The sequence below is a fragment of the Triturus cristatus genome, chromosome 1_1 (genome assembly GCF_964204655.1).
Source record: "Triturus cristatus chromosome 1_1, aTriCri1.1, whole genome shotgun sequence".
NCBI lineage: Eukaryota > Metazoa > Chordata > Amphibia > Caudata > Salamandridae > Triturus > Triturus cristatus.
Genome location: NC_140579.1, coordinates 956,300,612 through 956,320,677, shown reverse-complemented (window position 1 = coordinate 956,320,677; position 20,066 = coordinate 956,300,612). Strand labels below are relative to the sequence as shown.

Below are 20,066 nucleotides of genomic sequence, written 5' to 3'. Positions count from 1 at the left end.
AACTCCTCCTCTTTTTGTAGATCCCGGAGAAGCTGTTTCTGGACACCGTAGGTGAGCCCCATACATGCGCCCCTCACTACTGCCTTCAGGGCTTCCCACTTTGTGGCCACTGCAATGTCTCCTGCTCCCAATTGAGGTCCAAATAGTCCCCTATGGCTGCCTCCACACGAGCCCTCCCCACCTGGTCCCGGAGGAGGTCCGCCGGAAGCCTCCAAGTACGAAGATGAACCACCGGGGGTCCCCACTGGACCACGCATGCCACTGGCGAGTGATCCGATAAAAAGCGAGCCAGGTGTGTGACCCCCACTGACATACCCCTCCTCTCATCCGCCACCAAGACCCGATCCAGCCGACTATAGGTGTTGTGCGTGGGAGAGAAGCAGGTGAACACCTTCTGTGTGGGGTTCTTTTGGCGCCAAACATCCACCACCCCTATGTTTTCCATCACTTTTTTGAGTTGGTCAGTCATACGTGTTTCGTCCCCTCTCGAGGGGGCGCCCTGTCCAGTACCGGATCCAGGACACAATTGAAATCTCCACACCAGAGTATCGGGGTCCCCAGATCATAAGTCAAGACGTCCTGCAAGGCCCTAAAAAATGCGGGGTCATCTATATTGGGCGCATATGAATTCAAAATGACTATTTCCCTGCCATCCAATTGCGCCCGGAGGAGTAGGTATCAGCCTTCGATGTCCGCCTCCATATATTGGATGGCGAACGGCACCCCCGGTGCCACCCAAATCAGGACCCCCCTGGCGTATGTAGAAAAGGACGCATGAAACAGCTGCCCCCGCCATTTTTTCCCCAACTTCTGCGCCCCTTCATCCACTAAATGGGTCTCCTGGAGGCACGCTATCGACACCTTGTGCCGTCGAAGGAAGGAGAGGACCCTGTATCTCTTTGTGCACGTGCCGAGCCCCCTCACATTCCAGCTCAAAAACTTGTATCCCATGATCTCTTAATCCCTCCACCCCGCCGCGGCCAACTTGTCCCGGCGTAGCCCCACTCTGGTGCCGGACCTGCAATACAACTGATGTCATCAACTTTCCCCTTCAACATCCCCCCCAACCACGCCCCCCTCCCACGAGCACTATACCAGCAACAACCAAACATGCCAATATGCCCTTACCCTGCTGGTGCCAGGACGTGCACAGCCACCCCATTCACACAACCAAACTATTCCCCCTCACTCAAACTGCCACTCCCCCCCGCCCGACCCCCGTTCTGACCCCGTTACCAACCATGCATACCAGGCGCAACCTGACCGATTCCCCCCTATGCACCCAGTCCTCCCACCTAACTCACTCCCTCCCCTTCTCTCTACTTCCACATGAACGGTAAATCCCTCTTGGGTCCATATATCAGCCCCACCCCTCCTATTGCGGGCACCTCAACCAGGGCTAGTGTCCTGTCCCCTCCCAGACTCTCCCCAAGCCTGGACACTATGTCCCTTCAAGAGGGCTCCCCCCGGACAGGAGTCCCAACCCCCACAGTTTCCGGGATCGCCAAGGTTGCGGCCAGGACCTCCCCCTCCGAGGCCAGCAGCGTGTCCGGGACCAAGATTTCTTCGGGGCCCGCCGGGCGTACTGTTAAAGGCTCCGGCCCCTCCTCTGCTCCCGCATGTACCAACTGCAGTGCCCCGTCCGCTCCTACTGTAACTCTGCTTCTATCCGGGCTCGCCGACGGCCCCGATGAATACCTACGCCTGTTGGGACGTTTCCGCGGTGGCCGCATTCCCCACGCCCCACGGGGGCCTCTCCCCGCATCCAGTGAGACATCTTCTCCCCGGACCTCCAACCATTCCCAGACCTCTCCCGGGGTCTCGAAGAAGTGTGCTTTTCCCTGAAACAGTACCTTCAGTTTGGCGGGATAGAGCAGCATGTATTGCAGGTTCATTGTCCTTAGTTTCTGTTTAACCCCCAGGAATGACTTTCGTAGTTCCTGCACCTGCTGTGTATAGTCCAGGTAAATTGAGATCTTGCTGTTCTCATACGTAAGATTCGCCACCTCCCTCGCCGCCTTTAGAATACAGTCCCTGTCGCGGTAATTAAGGATTTTGGCGATGATGGCCCGTGGAGGAGCCCCCGGTCTTGGTGGCGGGACCAGCGCCCTGTGCGCCCTCTCTATCACGAAGACCTCTGACAGCCCCCTCGGGCACAGACTCGTACGAATCCAGTGTTCTAGGAACCGCTCCGCGTTCCCTTTCTCCGCCCGTTCCGGTACACCAATTACCCTGATGTTACTGCGGCGCGCCCTCCCTTCCGCATCTTCCGCCCTCCGTTCCAGGGCACCTGTCGTAGCCCTGAGTTGCGCGACTGTCTGTTTGAGGGTCGTCACCTCTCCCTGCAGTTGCTCTATGTTCCCTTCTGCATCGGCAACTTTGTCCGCTACTTTCCGGAGGTCTGTCCTCAGCAAATTCACATCGATTGAGACCGTTTCTATTTGTCGCTCCAGCGCTGAGTGGGACCCCTGTATCGCTTTTAGCAACTCCGCTCGGGAGGGCTCCCCGGGGTCATCCTCCCCTCCGCTTGGGCCCGTCTGCCGTGTGAGCCGCTGGGATGGCTGTCTCTGTGTGGTATATTGCGTGATCGTGTTCGGTTGCGTTGAGCGAGACATCTTACCCTTCGTCATTCCCGATGCCGCCTGTATCGCCCAAGGCCGTTGCTAGGCCGTGCAGGGGTCCGAAGTCGTTATGCACTCCCCTTCCCCGACCGTCTGAGGTGCTCAGGTGAGCTCTCATGGCTTATGTCCCTGAGGTTTTCGCTGACTCACCCCGTCTCCACTCCCGGGAGTCACGGCCCGTGCCCAGTTTCCTTTCCCTCGTCCGTCGCCTCTGCGGTGGCAACTAGGTGGCAGGCTAAGTGTCTGGTGCTCGCCCTCTTACGGCACCACGCTGCGTGTTCCGCCGCTCACTGCCAGGCCCCGTATCCCCCGTAGTGGCCAAGTCTCTCACCTCCGAGGTGCCGATGCCCTCCCAGCCGGTCCGGGCACCGCCGGCTAGTCCCCACTGGGCCTCTCCGTTCTGGGGCTGACGTAGTGTGATTCTGTCTGTTCCGGTGAGAGCACGGCTCAGGGGAACTGCCAGCGTCCTCGCAGCAAGGCCTTCCTCAGTCTCCTTCGCAGCTCTGCACCCCAGGACCCCCCAGTGTCACGGGTCCGGGACTCCTAGCACTCGCCGCCAAGTGCAGGCGCCATGTTCTCCCACGCAGCAATGGGCCCGTCCTCACCTCTACTCCGTCCGGGCCTGTCAGCCCCTCTACGCCGTCTTCTGCCACACATACAGGCTCCTGTCCGCGGGCCTCCCCTCCAATCTCCTCTCCAGGCTGCCGTACCCGTTATGGTGGTGGGCCGGATCAGACGTGCCAGCCGCCTCGCCACACTCCGCCGCGTCCTCGGGCCAGCCGGAGACCCCCTGTGCGCCCGTCCCGGCCTCCCGCGATGTCTCAAGGGTGAGCCTCCTTCCGGCCAAGGCGGCGGCATCTTCACCTCGGGATCTCCGCCGTTGTTTGTGGTCCCGCCTTCCCCGGCTTCCAGGAGTAGGCCCCAGACCCCGGCCTCACGTCGTCCCGTATCCGGGCTTGTAAGTGCAGGGTCTGTTCTTCAGCGTCGCCGCTAGTTTCACGTACAGGCTCCTGTCCACGAGCCTCCCTTCCAATCACTTCACCAGGATGTCGCACCCGTCCTGGTGGTAGGCCGGGTCAGACTTGCCAGCCGCCTCGCCACACTCCGACGCATCCTCTGGTTAACCGGAGGCCCCCGGTGCGCCCGTCCCGGCCTCCCGTGAAGTCTCGAGGATGTGCTGCCTTCCGGTCAAGGCGGCGGCATCCCCGCCTCAGGATCTCCGCCTTATTTCGTGCTCCGGCCTTCCCCGGCGTCCGGGAGTAGGCCCCAGACCCCGGCCTCACGTCGTCCCGTATCCGGGCCTGCAAATGCGGGGGCCGTACTTCGGCGTCACCTCTAGTTTCCCGCTCTGCTTCGCTCCGGGGCTATCCCCAGGTCTTAGGGGGTTGATGAGCCCACCAACTCTCGGCACAGGGGCCCTGACAGGTTCGCTTTTTCAGGATTTTGGGGTCAAGGTATCGGGAGCCGGTGGAGCTCACGTCCTGTCGGCCATGCTGCTTGGCCACGCCCCCCCAGACAGAGTACTTTAACGCAAACATGAAGGAGTACCCTGCCCGCCCAACCCTTGGTCTGTCACCTCATTTAGGGATGGGCAGACTGTAAGCATAATGTCTAAGGAGCCCCTGTTTGCTTTGTCGATGGAATACTTCTTCCAACGCCCTAGTGAAGTAGGGGCTGTTGGAGGAAGGGCACTACACCGTCCACTCCATTTAGGGTGGACGGTGTTTTCCTGTCACCACCAGGAAAAACCTGGCTGTGAGGGAAAGAAAACAAACAACAAAAAATGACCCCCTCAAACTAGGGTGTACTTTTTCAAGAACTTCCACTTTTGGAATTTGCTTTTGAAAAACAAAAACGTTTAAGACGTTTAACGGTCGGCCGACATAGTACAATCAGTCAAACGTTTCCTACATTGACAGGAACCTGCATGACGGTGGTTCCTGTCAATGTAAAGAGATGTCCTGGGGCTGCAGACATCTCAGAATTCGGTGTCGGAGGTCCCTCACAACGGCGACTGTAATGTCCATGTAACGGTACTGTTCTCCGCCTTCCCAATGGAGTAAACTGTCTGGCAAGCTACATCATATGCCAAAAAAGCAAAAGTTAGTGTGCAAATCGCGTGTTAAATGGGAAGTGATGTAGCGTTTAAAAGGTTGAAATCGTAGGGGTGCGTTATATTCACTGTTAGTCGGCACCCGCATATAATCAAATGTGTACTCAGGTATTTTGTGTGCAATGTATTAAGAATTGTATAATCTATATCGATTTCAATAGAAGTATTAGCTATGTACAAGCATATTGTGAATGTATTAGAGAAATGCATAGAGTTAGTTTATTTGATGTAGTTTAGAATTCGTGTCTGTAGACTGTTTAGTTTGACCACACATGAAAGAAAGACGTAAATGTCAATACTGTGATTTAGACATGCTTGTGTAACCGAAGTAGTGGCCAGAATTCGCATATATCGTTGAGGCGAAAGGCCTGGTATTTTCTTATGTTAGCCAAGGGCAATAGGCCAAAAAGGATTTATTCCAGTAGAGGTTTTAGGCTGTAGTAAATTGCAAAGTTAAAAGATGCGAAGTATGTCTGCCTTGCATGATCTCACCCCAGGTGCAAGGACAGTTGCTCGTTAGTAGAGAAGCTCTTTGTTCATGAATTGACTTATGTAGTAAAAGCCAGACATGGGAGTGCATTGGAATGTGCCAATCGTAACTCCTAGTGCGGATGGTGTCTGGGACTCAAGGCCAAGCGATGGACGATGGAACTGGACAGCGCTCTGTGGAAAATTACTGAAAGACGACCCCGCAGAAGAGGAGGTGCAAAGGGCGTGTTCTGAGATTTGGGGTTCTGTATTAGGGAAAGCGCCCCGAGGGTGGAGGCAGTTCAGAGCAGCCCAGAGCAGAGAAAGGCTAGGCGAAGAGATAGAGGGGGCAACTTAGATCAAGCTCTCTAAGTGAAGACTTCTTAGGAAGTTTCACTCTGACACCTTTCGATTGAGGGTCTCAAGGGATTGCTAAGTAGGGATGTCATCTAGTACAGAGTAGGGACAGAGATGGTATGGTCCAGTGTCCCTAATATCGACATTGGCTTGGTGGTTTTCTACCTCATGCTTTTAGAGATTGCGCTTTTAGTTATTTTTAGCCGTATGTGGATTCTTCGTAGAGTAGCATTTGTGTTAGTGCCTATGTACTTGCTGTGCCTCGTATTGAGGACTTTGTATCTTCAAATCTTTATGCTGATAATAAAAGCCAGAGAGCCAAGAGATTAAGTCTCGAGTCCTTGATTATGATAAATTGCGGACAGCATTTTTGGTAATTGTGTTTATTCCCTCCACGCTATTGGGCAAGTAAAAAGTTCCATCCGACCAGAGTGGGTTCTAGTAGATAATTGCGAGATACTAAAATGGGCCGGAGCAGTTGGTAGCAGAGACGGATGGTTACTTCCGATAGCGAGGGACGATTAGATTAGATAAGGATAAGTGATCCTTGAGGCCCAAAAGACGATAAGTGATAGTGAATCATCAGATGGCGAGCAGCAGACGGCAGCAGATGAGCATCGACGGCGAGTAGCAGTGCGGCAGGAAGCAGCAGTTCCAGGAGTGAGTATGAAGAATGAAATGTTGTAGATTGCGGTGTTGATTTGTTGTGTGATGTCTTGCGGAGTTGATGTGTATGTCGTGTGATTGTGAGATCAGGCTGTGAGCGCGCGCAGCCCGGGAGTTGTGGTGTAGAAGACACCTGAGATAGATTTTGTTGACCACCCAAAGGAGATCGTGAGGTACCATCGATCACTTGGACCGAGATAGGGGGAGCGAACGTGTGTGTGTATGGCAACCTAACGCTGGTCGTGGGTTGTTGTGTGCGGATCGGAGTGTTAGTAACCTATCAGTGGCGATCTGTCTGGCCGGACGGGGGCAGACGGACGCCAAGCGAGGTCAACAAGGTCAAGAGACGGACAGCCAGAGAAGTAACTTAATCGGTTATTTCAGTGTATGAAAGGGCGTGAACGTGTTTGGAGAAGGGAACTGCTGCGAACGGAGGAAGGTGACGTCAGAGAGTGTCGCGCTGTGATAGGCCGGTTGGTGTGAGTCGCGCTGTTATTGGAGGATTTAAGAACAAGAAGTAAATAGAGCGCGAGATCGAACTCATTCGTCATGAAGTGTCTTAGGGTTTTGCGAGAATTGTGTAGAGGCGATAAGCATGTGGTTGTTCGAGAGGGAGAAGAAGCCCCTCCCGAGGACACCCCAGCACATTACATGGCAAAGAATGTGGGATTACATACTATAGTTTGGATCAAGAATTGGCACAAGATTACACAAGGTGAAGGGGAACTAGCTTTCCCGAGGTATGGCTCATTTAGACTAGCGGTGCTGTATCAGCTGAAGTCGGTGATGGGGTCCTTAAGACCCTTGCCAAGACCAGCACAGTTCGAAGCATTACATGCATGGATTAGAGCAGCGCATGATAAGGAAAAGGGAAGAAGTCAGGAAAGGATGAGAAAGTCGATTAGGGCATTTCAGGATGCCAAGTGGGACGCAGCGGAGAAAAGATGGAGAGCGCAGACAATTGAGGAAGAGAAACTGTATCCCTTATTGATAGACGCGACGGGGATAAGGCATGTGAAAGCACAGGATGAAGAGAGCGATTCTGATTATGGAGTATTGCAAAGATTGTTAGACGAGAGACCACCTCCCTATAATCCAGATGAAGCAGACGATAGGTGGGTTGAGAGAGGGGAAACCAGAAGAGTAACGATTCAACCCGAGACTCGAGTAGAGGGGTTGGTTTCGTGTGGAACAGAGAGTTCACGGAGTCAGTCTGAGGCTAGTGGGAGGATTGAAAGAGAGATGAGGTTACCGGATGCATTGAGGGTACCGGTCACCATTGGACCGATTGTGTCGATTTATAGTCCGGAATCGGAGGAAAGGGAGAGGTCCGAACAGGTAGCAGAAAGATCGAGGAGAGAAAGCGAGGAAAGTGGGTTGGAAGGGGCAATGGCCCGACCTCCAAGCCCTGTACAATGGAGTACACCATTGGTAGCGGTATCAGACAGATCTAGGGGCGAAGAGGACCAGAGACCGGTGAGGCCGAAAAATTTGATGGAATCGAGATCAGATTTAAGGTCATGGGTACCGTCAGAGAGGCATTTGAACCCAAAGGCGGTCCAATCGGAGAGAGCTCGGGATAACTTTAGGAGTTATTCTGCTCCTATAGAAACACCAGAAGAGAGGAGAGAGAAGGAACCAGAATGTGAATATGATGAGGGACGCGGAGCAAGTTGTCAGGTGTTGAAAGGAGCCTTGAAGGCAGGCATGATAGACATAGTAAGGCTCAAGGCAGAGGTAGACGAAATTATATATGGAAGTCTACCTCTTGAGAGAATAGTATCCTACAGTCCAGATGAGCTGTTTTTTGTAGCGAAAGATGTGACTCGGAAAGCACGAATGGCACACGAGAAATTGAGGGGATTGGCGAAGGAATACGAGGTAGATTTAACCAAGACTAGGGTGTTGCAAGGAAGTCATAGGATGCATTATACCGAGCGGGAGCTGGAAGAGAAGAGAGTTGTTGGATTAAGGTCACATGCCAGAGAACTGGTTCTAGCCATGCGGCCATGGCTGACGCTTGACAAATGGGAGGAGAAATTCCTCGAAGGGAGCGGAAGGAGGAACTCCGGGTGAAGGGTTGCTACTGGCAAAGACTTTCCCTTTGAGGGAAGTGGCGAATGGAGGATATGTGCATGTACCATGGAGCAGGGGGGATTTGGCATCATTTACAAATGATTTTCCCAGGCTCAGGGAGAAGCCTGCAGAATGGTACAAGCAAGTTGAGCGCTTTGTTAAGATTTCGAAGGTATTGTGGATAGACCTAAATACCTTATTCGATATTGTGGTTCCGGGAGATCTGTGGAACGCATGTAAGGTTGCTGTTGATTGGCCGGACTATGAGCCTGAGAGGAACATGATTACAAATGGTCCGTCGCCAGCGGTGATGAGGCTGTATGAGAAAGTAATTACCTGGTTGAAATCAAAGGTTTCACCCCAAGACATTGATTGGGTGAAAATAGACAGGACGGTGCAGGAGCCAAAGGAGACAGTACATGAATTTTATGAGAGACTCTTGAAGGCTTTTAAGCAGTACAGTGGTCTAGATGAGCTGGAAACGAAGGATATGGGACAGTTTGTGTCTAAGTTCGTGTTGGGTTTGAAGCCCGAGGTTAGTCTCATGATACAGCAGCATTTGATCTGTTGGCAGAATAAGCCCGTAGACGAAATCTTGCGGTACGCCAGGTACTGCACGGATGAGATTGAGTCGAAGCACAAGAAGATGAAAGATAACCTATTGCTCATTCAGATGCAAGCTGCCCAGGGACCGCCGAATGGGGGTCCAGTGGTAAGGAGACAGGGAAACTATCAGACAGGGAATCAGAACGTGCAGGGTCAAGGAAGGCCGAGGCCCGTAGACCCTAGGACAGGTATAGACGTAGCAATACGGAAAAAGACGACAGCTTGTCACCAGTATCATCAGGTGGGACACTGGAGGCGCGAGTGTCCCCTGAACCCCTATAATCAGCAACAGATGGAGGGAGGAATGGGTCAGGTCCCTGGGGCGGAACAGGTACAGACGGTGACTATACCGAGAATGATGCAAGGGGGGACCGGCATCCCGCAAGTGCAGATTCCCCAGCCACCCAGGATACAGAACATACAGCAGGGAGCTCGAACTTATTTGCAGATGCCTATGTTTGAAGTAAGCGAAGAGAAAGATATGGATTTACTGGCTCGGTTGAGTTTAGGCCAAGATGATGACTGCATACTTAGGGCCATTCTAGAGGTAGATCAGAGAGGACCCTTTGTGGAAGCAGAACTCGATGGACACCCTACTACCTTTTTGGTTGATACTCGGGCTACCAGGTCAACTATAAGATCAGCGGTAGTTCCGGGTGTAGCCCTTTCTGGAGAAAGCATACAAGTGGTTGGAGTGGCGAACAAGAGGCTAGTTAGCCCCTTGACAGAACCGATTCCAGTCAGGATAGGAAACTTTAGGGATCGACATCAGTTCGTGGTGTGCGATTCTAGTCCTGTTTGTTTGTTGGGAAGAGACTTATTGTGCAAGCTCAATTGCACAATTTACTGTACCCCGAAAGGAGTAGAGGTGCAGACAAGGGATGATGATGCGACCTTTAAGGTTGCAAATCAGCGGGTGTGCGTGGAAATGTACCCAGCTTTGACAGTGGAGGAGCTTCCACAGGATTTGAGGGAGTCAGTATCGGCTGACGTGTGGGACCTAAGTGGGGAGGAGATTGGCTTAGTCAGGGGAGTGGAACCGGTGAAGATACAGGTTAAGCCAAACGCGGAATTCCCGAGAACACCTCAGTATAAATTATCCCCTGAAACGATTGCAGGGATTAAACCCGTGATCGAGTCTATGATTAGGCAGGGAATACTGGTGGAGATCATGGGTAGTCCATGTAATTCGCCCATTATGGGACTGCAGAAACCAAGTGGGAAGTTCAGGATAGTGCAAGACCTGCGAAAAATAAACGACATAGTTGTTCCATGTTGTCCAGTGGTACCGAATCCATCTGTGATACTGTTCCAGATCCCATGTGAAGCTGAATGGTTCACAGTGATTGACTTGTGTCAGGCATTCTTTTCGATTCCTTTGCACGAAGAGAGCAGATTTCTTTTTGCATTTAGACTAGAAAATCGTGTATTAACGTGGTGTCGTATCCCCCAGGGGTATGCGGAGAGTCCATCGATTTTGAATCAGCTCCTAAAGAAGAATCTTGAAAGTCTTGTGTTGCCGCGAAACTCTGTTTTGGTGCAATACATTGACGACCTGCTTGTTGCGTCAGAAACAGAAGACGCTTGCAGGACCGACACCATTGCGTTGTTGAATTTCCTGGGAGAGAATGGTCACAAGGTGTCTCCAAACAAGTTGCAGTACTGTTTACCTGAGGTACAGTATTTGGGGCACAGAATTGAGAAGGGTAAAAGGATGGTGTCTCCAGATCGCATTGATGCGATTCTGAGAATGCCAGTTCCCTCGACGCAGAGGGAAGTTAGAATGTTTTTGGGAATGGTGGGCTATTGCCGCCAGTGGATCCCAAACTTTTCCTTTGAAGCGAAGCCTTTACAGCGGCTGACACGAAAGGATGTAAGTGATCCGGTACCATGGGACGACGACTGTTTGAAATCATTTCTGAGGCTGAGAGAAGCCTTATGTAGCGCTCCTGCGTTGGGAATGCCGGATTATAACAAGGCATTTGCATTGTTCTGCTGCGAAAGAGAAGGTTGCGCATTAGCAGTGTTAACTCAGAATCATGGAGGTGTCCGTAGACCAGTTGCCTATTTCTCAGCTACTCTAGATCCAGTAGCTTCTGCGTTGCCCGGATGTCTCAGATCCGTTGCGGCAACAGGTGTCAGCATCGAGAGATGTGAGAGCATTGTGATGGGTCATCCTCTTACTGTACATGTGCCACACTCTGTTGAATTGTTGATGACTAGGACTAAAACACAGCACCTCACGAATAATAGGCTGACTCGTTATGAACAAGTCATTCTTGCAGCCGATAACGTGGTATTGAAGAGGTGTGCTGTTTTAAATCCTGCTACATTGTTACCTGTTCCAAATATAGATGATAAGGAAGATTGTGAGGACCATGATTGTCTCGACGTTACGGAACTATGCACCAAACCGAGACCTGACATTGTCGATGAACCGCTCCCGGTGTCAGATGAGATCTTCTTTGTGGACGGTTCATGTTTAAGAGACAGTGTCGGTCGATTGAGAGCAGCGTTTGCTGTATGCACCATCACGGGGGTGGTTGAAGCCGCTTGTTTAGAAGGAGTACACTCCGTGCAGGTGGATGAGCTCATTGCCTTGACTCGTGCGTGTTTGGCAGCCGAGAAGATCCGTGTAACGATTTACACGGACAGCCAATATGGGTTTGGTGTGGTTCATGACTTCGGACAGCTATGGTCCCAGAGAGGGTTTATGACGTCTTCAGGTTCTCCTATAAGAAATGGTGATCATGTACGGAAATTGCTTGAAGCATTGCAAGGCCCTGATGAAATTGCCGTTGTTAAATGTGCTGCTCATACGAAGGGAAATGATTTTGTTTCATTGGGTAACAATTATGCCGACGAAGTAGCTCGGTTTTGTGCAGAGCAGGGATGCAATTTTACAGAGACTCACATTGAGGAAACTGAGGAGAAAACGGTGTATGATCAGATGTTAGCAATGGCAGACTCATGGGAGGAACTGAAACAGCTTCAGGAAGGGGTCTCGGATCAGGAGCGAGACAGTTGGATACGAGCTGGATGTGAGAAAGGAGATGTGGATATATGGGTTTCGAATGATGGACGAGCAGTGTTGCCGGAATGCTTATTGAACCCCATGGCGAGGTTGATACATGGTGCTGTACATCTTGGTAGAGACGCAATGATGAGAGTGTTTCGTCAGACTTGGTACAACCCGAAGTTTCGGGCAGTGGCTGAAACTGTGTGCCAGAGGTGTGTCACTTGTCAACAGATGAATGTAGGAAAGAGGACAGCTGTGACGTTGAGTCACATAGGGAGGTCAGGTGGACCTTTCAATAGGATGCAGCTGGATTTTGTTGAAATGCCGAAGTGTAATGGGTTGAGGTACATATTAGTGATAGTATGTGTCTTTTCCAGATGGGTGGAGGCATACCCTACACGTAGATGTGACACACTCACGGTAGCAAAACTATTATTGAGGGAACTCATTCCAAGGTACGGGTTCCCGACGTCCTTTGAATCGGACAGAGGAACTCATTTCCACAGTGAAGTCATGAAGTTGCTTTGTGCTGCCTTGAATATAGATCAGAGGTTACATTGTAGCTATAGACCAGAAGCTTCAGGGATAGTGGAGCAGGTGAATGGAACTCTGAAGGCTCGGATGGCGAAAGTGTGTTCGTCTACGTCTCTGAAATGGCCTGACGCATTACCTTTGGTCCTTATGAGCCTCCGAAGTGTGCCTGATAGGAGGACTGGGTTGTCACCCCATGAAATCCTCATGGGAAGAGCGATGCGTTTGCCTGCAATACCCGCTACTGCTCTGATAAATATCACTGATGATATGATCCTGGACTATTGTAAAGGCCTTGCTGACGTGGTCCGTTCTGTGTCTCAGCAGGTGCAGACAGCAACGGTTCCAGCTGCGAGCGACCTGTGCCACGACTTATGCCCAGGTGATTGGGTCCTAGTCCGAAAGCACGTGAGGAAGAGTTGCCTGGATGCTAGGTGGCGAGGGCCGTTCCAAGTGATCCTTATCACGAACACAGCAGTCAAGTGTGGAGGTTTACCGAACTGGGTGCATGCTTCCCATACCCGTAGAGTTCCAGCGCCCTTAGAAGATACAGCCCCTCTCGAGAACGAAACTCCAGCTGAGCCGACCGAACCACCTGAGAGGGCCAGTCAAGCTGTAAGGGTTGCTGAAGCAGCTGATGGTGCACTGAATCGAGCTGAGGAAGGACGTGAAAGAAGTACTGACCCAGAAACAGGCGAAGGAGCAAGAGGTGCAGTGGGTAGTACGGAATCGAGTACGGAATCGAGTTCTGCCGAAGAGGAGGAGGCCAGTGCACAGGGTATCGAAGGGAAGACCGGAGGTGCCACAGAAGCAGAAAGGGTTTGGCCCGCAAGACAGAAACGGGTAAACCTGAGGTTGGCACCGGACACAGATTGTTAGGTTGCATTAGAATTGAAGTAGGATCTCTTTCTAGAGATGGTTTGTTGGCTTTTAATGAAAATTTATCTATGGAGAATGTTTGTTAGTATGCAGGAGTGAATGATAGGTGAGAATGTTGATGTGACGGTTTCCATGATTTTCTTTTTGGGGTCTCTAAACAAAAGTCTTTTTATATAGTTTTGTTTCATGTTCACAAGCACTTATGAAAATTTAAATTTATGAGGAAATACAGTGCATGCTCTATATATGAATTAGATGCCAACCTAACAATCATGAATACTCTGTTATGTATATCTTTTTCTCTTTTAAAAAAAAGTAAATAATAAATATCTTATATAAAAAAATGAAAATGTTTTCTGAGTAACTTTGCACCTTGGGGGTTTTTTGTAGTATACAAGAGATTAATTCTACAAGAATAAGACAGGTCAGATAAGAGGTTCCCTTTCTTCATTTGTCGTTCTCCCCTCCTCTTGGACCTAAAAGCACTTAGGGGAAACCTTTCGCCTATATGACCGGACACAGATCTTGCACCAGTTTCGGAGGAGCCAGAAGAAGAATCAGGCGACGAGGAGTATCCTCAAGGTAGTGTGAGAAGGTCAAAGAGAACTAGAGTGCCAAGTCGGAAGTACGCTTCACCAGAGTGGGCATATCCAGTGACTGATGCCAGGGTTACCGAGCACGGGAAGATTGAGGTCGATGACATTGGTCAACAGTGTCCCGCTCCAGAGAGTGGAAGTGTTGCTGAAAGTTCCGGGACTGGAGATCGAAGGAATTCTAACGATCCACATTCCGAGTCCACCTTTCCTGAGTGTCATTCGAGGTATGATCTTGGACAATTTAGAGTTCCCGACGTTCACTACTGTGCCAGATCCACAAGAACTGATCATCCTTAAGCTCGAAATATTGCAGGGAGTCCTGGAACTGTTGGGACCAGCAGTTATGTTGGACTGATTTGAGAGGGTTGCAAGCAGGGAAGAAGATAACCTAGATCCGAGCGGAAGAAGAACAAAATTAGGGATTTTTCCGTTATAGAACGAAGAAAAGTTAGGAAGGGTTTGCCTAAGTTCACGAAAGAGACATTGATGAGAAAGAGACTTACCATTTCAGAGACTGTATTGGACATTGAGTATATTCCGAAGATGGTAGATCCTGCAAACACACATCGTAGGGCTAAATTGATAATAGGCACATTGATAGGGGTTGTGATAGCCACTATATTTGCAGTGGTGATAAGTTTGTACATGGTGGCTCACAGGCAGGAGGGGAAGGTTCAGGGAGCACCTACACCTAGTACCCCAGGGCAGAGAGGTGTCAGTATCAGAGAACAGGGAATATCAAAGTTGAGGGAGGATCGCAGACTCCACGTGGATTTATCGAAGGGTGATTTTAAGCTTAATGCTTATGCGAAGTTGTTGTACGAATATGTTGATGCGATGGATGTGAAGGATTGTTATGTGTGTATGCAGTTGCCTGCTTCAGTGGATGAAGGTATCAAGTATCATCATCTCCCATTGACCTATGGGATTTCTTGTAGTTTATTGCTCAGTTTATTTTATGACAGGAGACAGTTTGAGTATTTCTTTTCAAATTTTGATACGGTACTTCCTGAAGTTCCAGCAATCAAGCATTTGAATAAATACGATTATTATAAGAAAGAGGACAGACTCCTGAAGTATTTTAGACCGACTGTGAAGTTGGATACTGCGCATGCTCACAGGCATAACCTGACATGTGCGTTATCTGGGACGGAGAAGAAATTCATTGATCAAGTAGAGGACAGATATAGAAAGTTGACCCAGACACGAGACACCGGAGATAGCCCAGTAGATTGGACAGAGGAGGAGAAGGCTCACAAGTCCAAGGGAAGTTATGGACCAATAGCGTTAGATGAAGTGCAGAAAGGGAATTTGTGTATTGGGCGGCCTCAATCGGCCACGGAGAAGGTTGCAGTAGGACATAGCACCTGTTCTCAGACCTTCACCCTGGAGGCTTCTGTTAAGGACTTCATGCAAGGTCCGGTACAAGTAATTCCGACGGTATATTATGTATGTGGGAAGAATGCTTATGTCAGGCTACCCGCAAATTGGCATGGCATATGTTATTTGGCTATCATATTCCCGAAGATTTATCACACAGAGGACTTGGAGTTGTTAGAGACGAAACAACATTCTAGAAGACGTAGGGCTGTAAATACAGGTGCAGTGATTGGTGATATATATGGAGCAATGATACCTAGTATGGGTGTGGTGTTGAATGACGTGAAGATCAGGAGGTTGGCGACTGTAGTTGATGAGTTGTCTATGAATACGGCGAGGTCTTTGTTGTTGGTGGCTGGAGAGATGTTGTCGATACGAAACATGGTTATGCAGAATCGCCTTGCGTTAGACATGTTATTAGCCAAGGAAGGCGGAGTCTGCAAATTATTGAAGGTTCAAGAATGCTGCACATATATTCCAGACAACACAAAGGAGTTAGGGAAGTACATAGATAACATCACAACTATTCACAAGGAGATTACGGATTTGACGGAGGAGAATGTGTGGGAAAAGATTGGACAAGGATTTGGAAGAGTGGGAACGTGGTTTGCGAATTTGGGAAGAGGATTTCTTGGATCAGTGTTGAAGCCAATTATCATTGCTGCAGTTTGTGTGATTTGTTTGTGGGGATGCGTGAAAGCGTGGAAGTGGTATCAAGGAGGCAAGGTTGAAAGAGCTCTTAGGGCAAACGAGAAAAGGATGGCGAAGTTTCAGGAGCAGCAATATGAGAGTCTTAAGAGGATGGAGGGAGTTCGACATGGCAGAGTCATGACCAGTACGGTTTAAATCAGTTCTAAAGAAGAAGATTGTAGTGGTGTGATGACAGATGTCATCAAAGGGGGGAACTGATGTAACGTTTAAAAGGTTGAAATCGTAGGGGTGCGTTATATTCACTGTTAGTCGGCACCCGCATATAATCAAATGTGTACTCAGGTATTTTGTGTGCAATGTATTAAGAATTGTATAATCTATATCGATTTCAATAGAAGTATTAGCTATGTACAAGCATATTGTGAATGTATTAGAGAAATGCATAGAGTTAGTTTATTTGATGTAGTTTAGAATTCGTGTCTGTAGACTGTTTAGTTTGACCACACATGAAAGAAAGACGTAAATGTCAATACTGTGATTTAGACATGCTTGTGTAACCGAAGTAGTGGCCAGAATTCGCATATATCGTTGAGGCGAAAGGCCTGGTATTTTCTTATGTTAGCCAAGGGCAATAGGCCAAAAAGGATTTATTCCAGTAGAGGTTTTAGGCTGTAGTAAATTGCAAAGTTAAAAGATGCGAAGTATGTCTGCCTTGCATGATCTCACCCCAGGTGCAAGGACAGTTGCTCGTTAGTAGAGAAGCTCTTTGTTCATGAATTGACTTATGTAGTAAAAGCCAGACATGGGAGTGCATTGGAATGTGCCAATCGTAACTCCTAGTGCGGATGGTGTCTGGGACTCAAGGCCAAGCGATGGACGATGGAACTGGACAGCGCTCTGTGGAAAATTACTGAAAGACGACCCCGCAGAAGAGGAGGTGCAAAGGGCGTGTTCTGAGATTTGGGGTTCTGTATTAGGGAAAGCGCCCCGAGGGTGGAGGCAGTTCAGAGCAGCCCAGAGCAGAGAAAGGCTAGGCGAAGAGATAGAGGGGGCAACTTAGATCAAGCTCTCTAAGTGAAGACTTCTTAGGAAGTTTCACTCTGACACCTTTCGATTGAGGGTCTCAAGGGATTGCTAAGTAGGGATGTCATCTAGTACAGAGTAGGGACAGAGATGGTATGGTCCAGTGTCCCTAATATCGACATTGGCTTGGTGGTTTTCTACCTCATGCTTTTAGAGATTGTGCTTTTAGTTATTTTTAGCCGTATGTGGATTCTTCGTAGAGTAGCATTTGTGTTAGTGCCTATGTACTTGCTGTGCCTCGTATTGAGGACTTTGTATCTTCAAATCTTTATGCTGATAATAAAAGCCAGAGAGCCAAGAGATTAAGTCTCGAGTCCTTGATTATGATAAATTGCGGACAGCATTTTTGGTAATTGTGTTTATTCCCTCCACGCTATTGGGCAAGTAAAAAGTTCCATCCGACCAGAGTGGGTTCTAGTAGATAATTGCGAGATACTAAAATGGGCCGGAGCAGAAGCTATGCCTTTGCACTATAACACTAATCGTAAAATCTGTCAGAGCAGAGGTTTATATTTTTGTGGAAAATCTGTAGCCCGTAGATTTACTGTGAAACCCAGGGAGTGTATGTGAATCTCAAAAAAGAGTAAATTGAGGAAAATCAGTGGCACGACTCAACGAATTGCAAGGCCCTCATTTCTTTGTTAATCGGTTCCTTTGTGTCTTTAGGTATGAGTCAGGCACATCATGTGCATATGACTTGCGTTTGCCAATCTTACTTTACAACATGTTGTTAACTACAGGAGTATTCTCAAGACACCAAAGCATGTGAATTTGTTTGAGTCAAATGAACTGGCTGCTGAAACGTGATTTATTACACTGTACACAAAAAACCTTGGAACTTCCCCTAAATGTAAGTTCATCCTGAACTTTAGCAAGTGTGCGGGGTCAGAGTTTAACAGCTCCTCTGTTCTGTCACTGCTGGCAGTGAGGCTGCTCTAGGACCAAGCATATTTGCCCTGTAATTTAGGATAATTCCGTGAGCGGCAAGAGGAAAGGCCGGCCACAAAAAGTAAAAAAATAATAATAATTGTTTTTGGTAGAACTGGGGATTTCGTTTTACAGCAGTATATTCGCGGCTCTCGGCTGAATCGCCTCTAGATTTGAGGAAGTGAGCAGGAATCTCGGTTCTGTGAATGTGCTCTCGATATTGTTCAACGGGAAATGAGGGCGAGTCAACGAAAGGCAAGTTCAGACCAGCTTTAATCATAAAAACACACAGGCGCAGACAGGCTCCCTTGCAATCTGTTAACTCTGGTTTGATATGCAGAGCAGCTCACTGTACGAAACCAAGGCTTGGCCCAGGAAGGAGGACACCGTAGGCCGGTGCTGCGGTGCATCTCTGCGCGCGAGGGCGCGCATCAGTGCGGCGCGAGCGCACCCGAGCGGAGGCGGGCATAACCTCCTGGGGCCGGAGAATGACTTGTTGATCACAGGTAATGCGTTTTATGTCGTTACCAGCCTTGTGGCGTGTCACGTCGGAGACTTGTGGGTTTTAAAACATCTGGGAGCGTTCGGTAGCATTGTGGGTGCTGAAAGATAGCCTGCCTCGACACCAGCCCGGGTATTTCTGTACAGCCTGGAGAGCTAAATGTCAAGAGCAGGATCTTTTTTCACCCACATTATTTGTGGGTATTTATTTAAAGTAAAAGAAACACTACACCTAATCCAAATTTGTGAGTCTTATTTTCGGTCTCTGTGTGTGACCCTTTCTGTGGATGTGTAAAACCTTGGCTCCGTCCTGTGTGTGCATGGGTTTGTTGTTTCGGTTTAGATTACCCCAAGATAGAATCATTTGTAGTTTCACAGGTCATGAAAGGTGAGAAGTTTAGATTCAACGTCCTTACTTTCCGGGCGAAGGTTATCAAGTCTAGACAGGATCGGTGGCAGGTTCAGGGCGCTCTTGATGGCTAACAGTTCTGTAGAAAGCACCCTGGCCAACAACCCAGCCGGCATTTTTGTGGTATCTTCTAAAACGTCTAGCATTTGTGGTGGTGTGGTGAACGGGTGCTGCGCAGTGCCGTGTGACGTTTCTGCTTAAAGTGCACGCACTTAGAGTCACAGGCACTTCTCACGACCAGACCTGCCCCAGCCTCATCCTGGCTGCAGCTTCTCGTTTTTTCCCCATGGTTTTATAGTATGCCAGGGTATCCTGGTCTGATTGGAGCTGACTTTTAGGCCTGTTTTCAAAGGTTTCAGGAGTATCATTTAAGGAAGGCAAGTTTTCCTGGATAAAAACGTACCGAAGTGTGTACATGACAGAGCAAAATTACAACTCGAGTGGAAACCACTTGACCTTGTCATAAGACATGCACTAATTTCTATGTAAACCAGTGGCATGACTACCGCCGCTCCTCATTTGAGCACATTTTTGGGGGGAGTTTTATATAACAAGAACAAGACCCGAAGGTATCAGTGCGCTTTAAACGAGCACCAGTTGCGTTACAGAGAGACGCGTTCCTTTTATGTTAGGCACGGGGAAATTAAGTAATTTGCCCGGAATCACAGGATGTTGAGCGTCCCTGCCGAGATTCGAGCCCAATTCCCCAGCTTAGATGTCGACCGCCCTAGCCGTTAGGACACATCCTCTACCGAGATATTTTGATGCCCTTTACCTCGGCGTGATGCTCAGTGAGTTAAGCTCACAGTAACACTCTGGTTACGAGTTTGAAACAGAAAAAATGGAAAGCAAACTCAGACGTCAATCATTCCAAGATCGTTCAATCCTAAATTGGGTAAGACTTAAACCTGCTATAAACTGCTATTGGAAACATGAGAGTTGCAGTAAAAACTATTATGTAAAAATACATTATCATGTATGCAGCACCATCTAAAAATATCAAATAAAAACTGAAGCCACGTCAGCTTTTAGCCAGCCACATGGTCGTGCCTTGGATCTATGTAAACATCATGGTCCGTGACTGGCTACCCTCCCCTCCCAGCTTCCCACACCACACCTTGAAGGATTGACATCACCAGGTTGTCTTTGGAAGGCGGGTGGTCAGGGACCCCCCGGCTGTATT

The 20,066-nt window shown here is 49.1% G+C and overlaps 1 protein-coding gene across 2 annotated transcripts in view; it reads left to right on the top strand.

Annotated features, from left to right (window-relative positions):
* Positions 1 to 18,236: 18,236 nt before the first annotated feature.
* The window catches only part of ARHGAP27 (Rho GTPase activating protein 27), a 1,125,989-nt gene continuing 1,124,159 nt past the window's right edge, over positions 18,237 to 20,066 (top strand). For both annotated transcript variants that reach the window (XM_085650850.1, XM_085650847.1), the window contains exon 1: positions 18,237 to 18,479. The gene's annotated coding sequence lies outside the window, so the exon portion shown is untranslated. The remainder of the gene's footprint in view (positions 18,480 to 20,066) is intronic.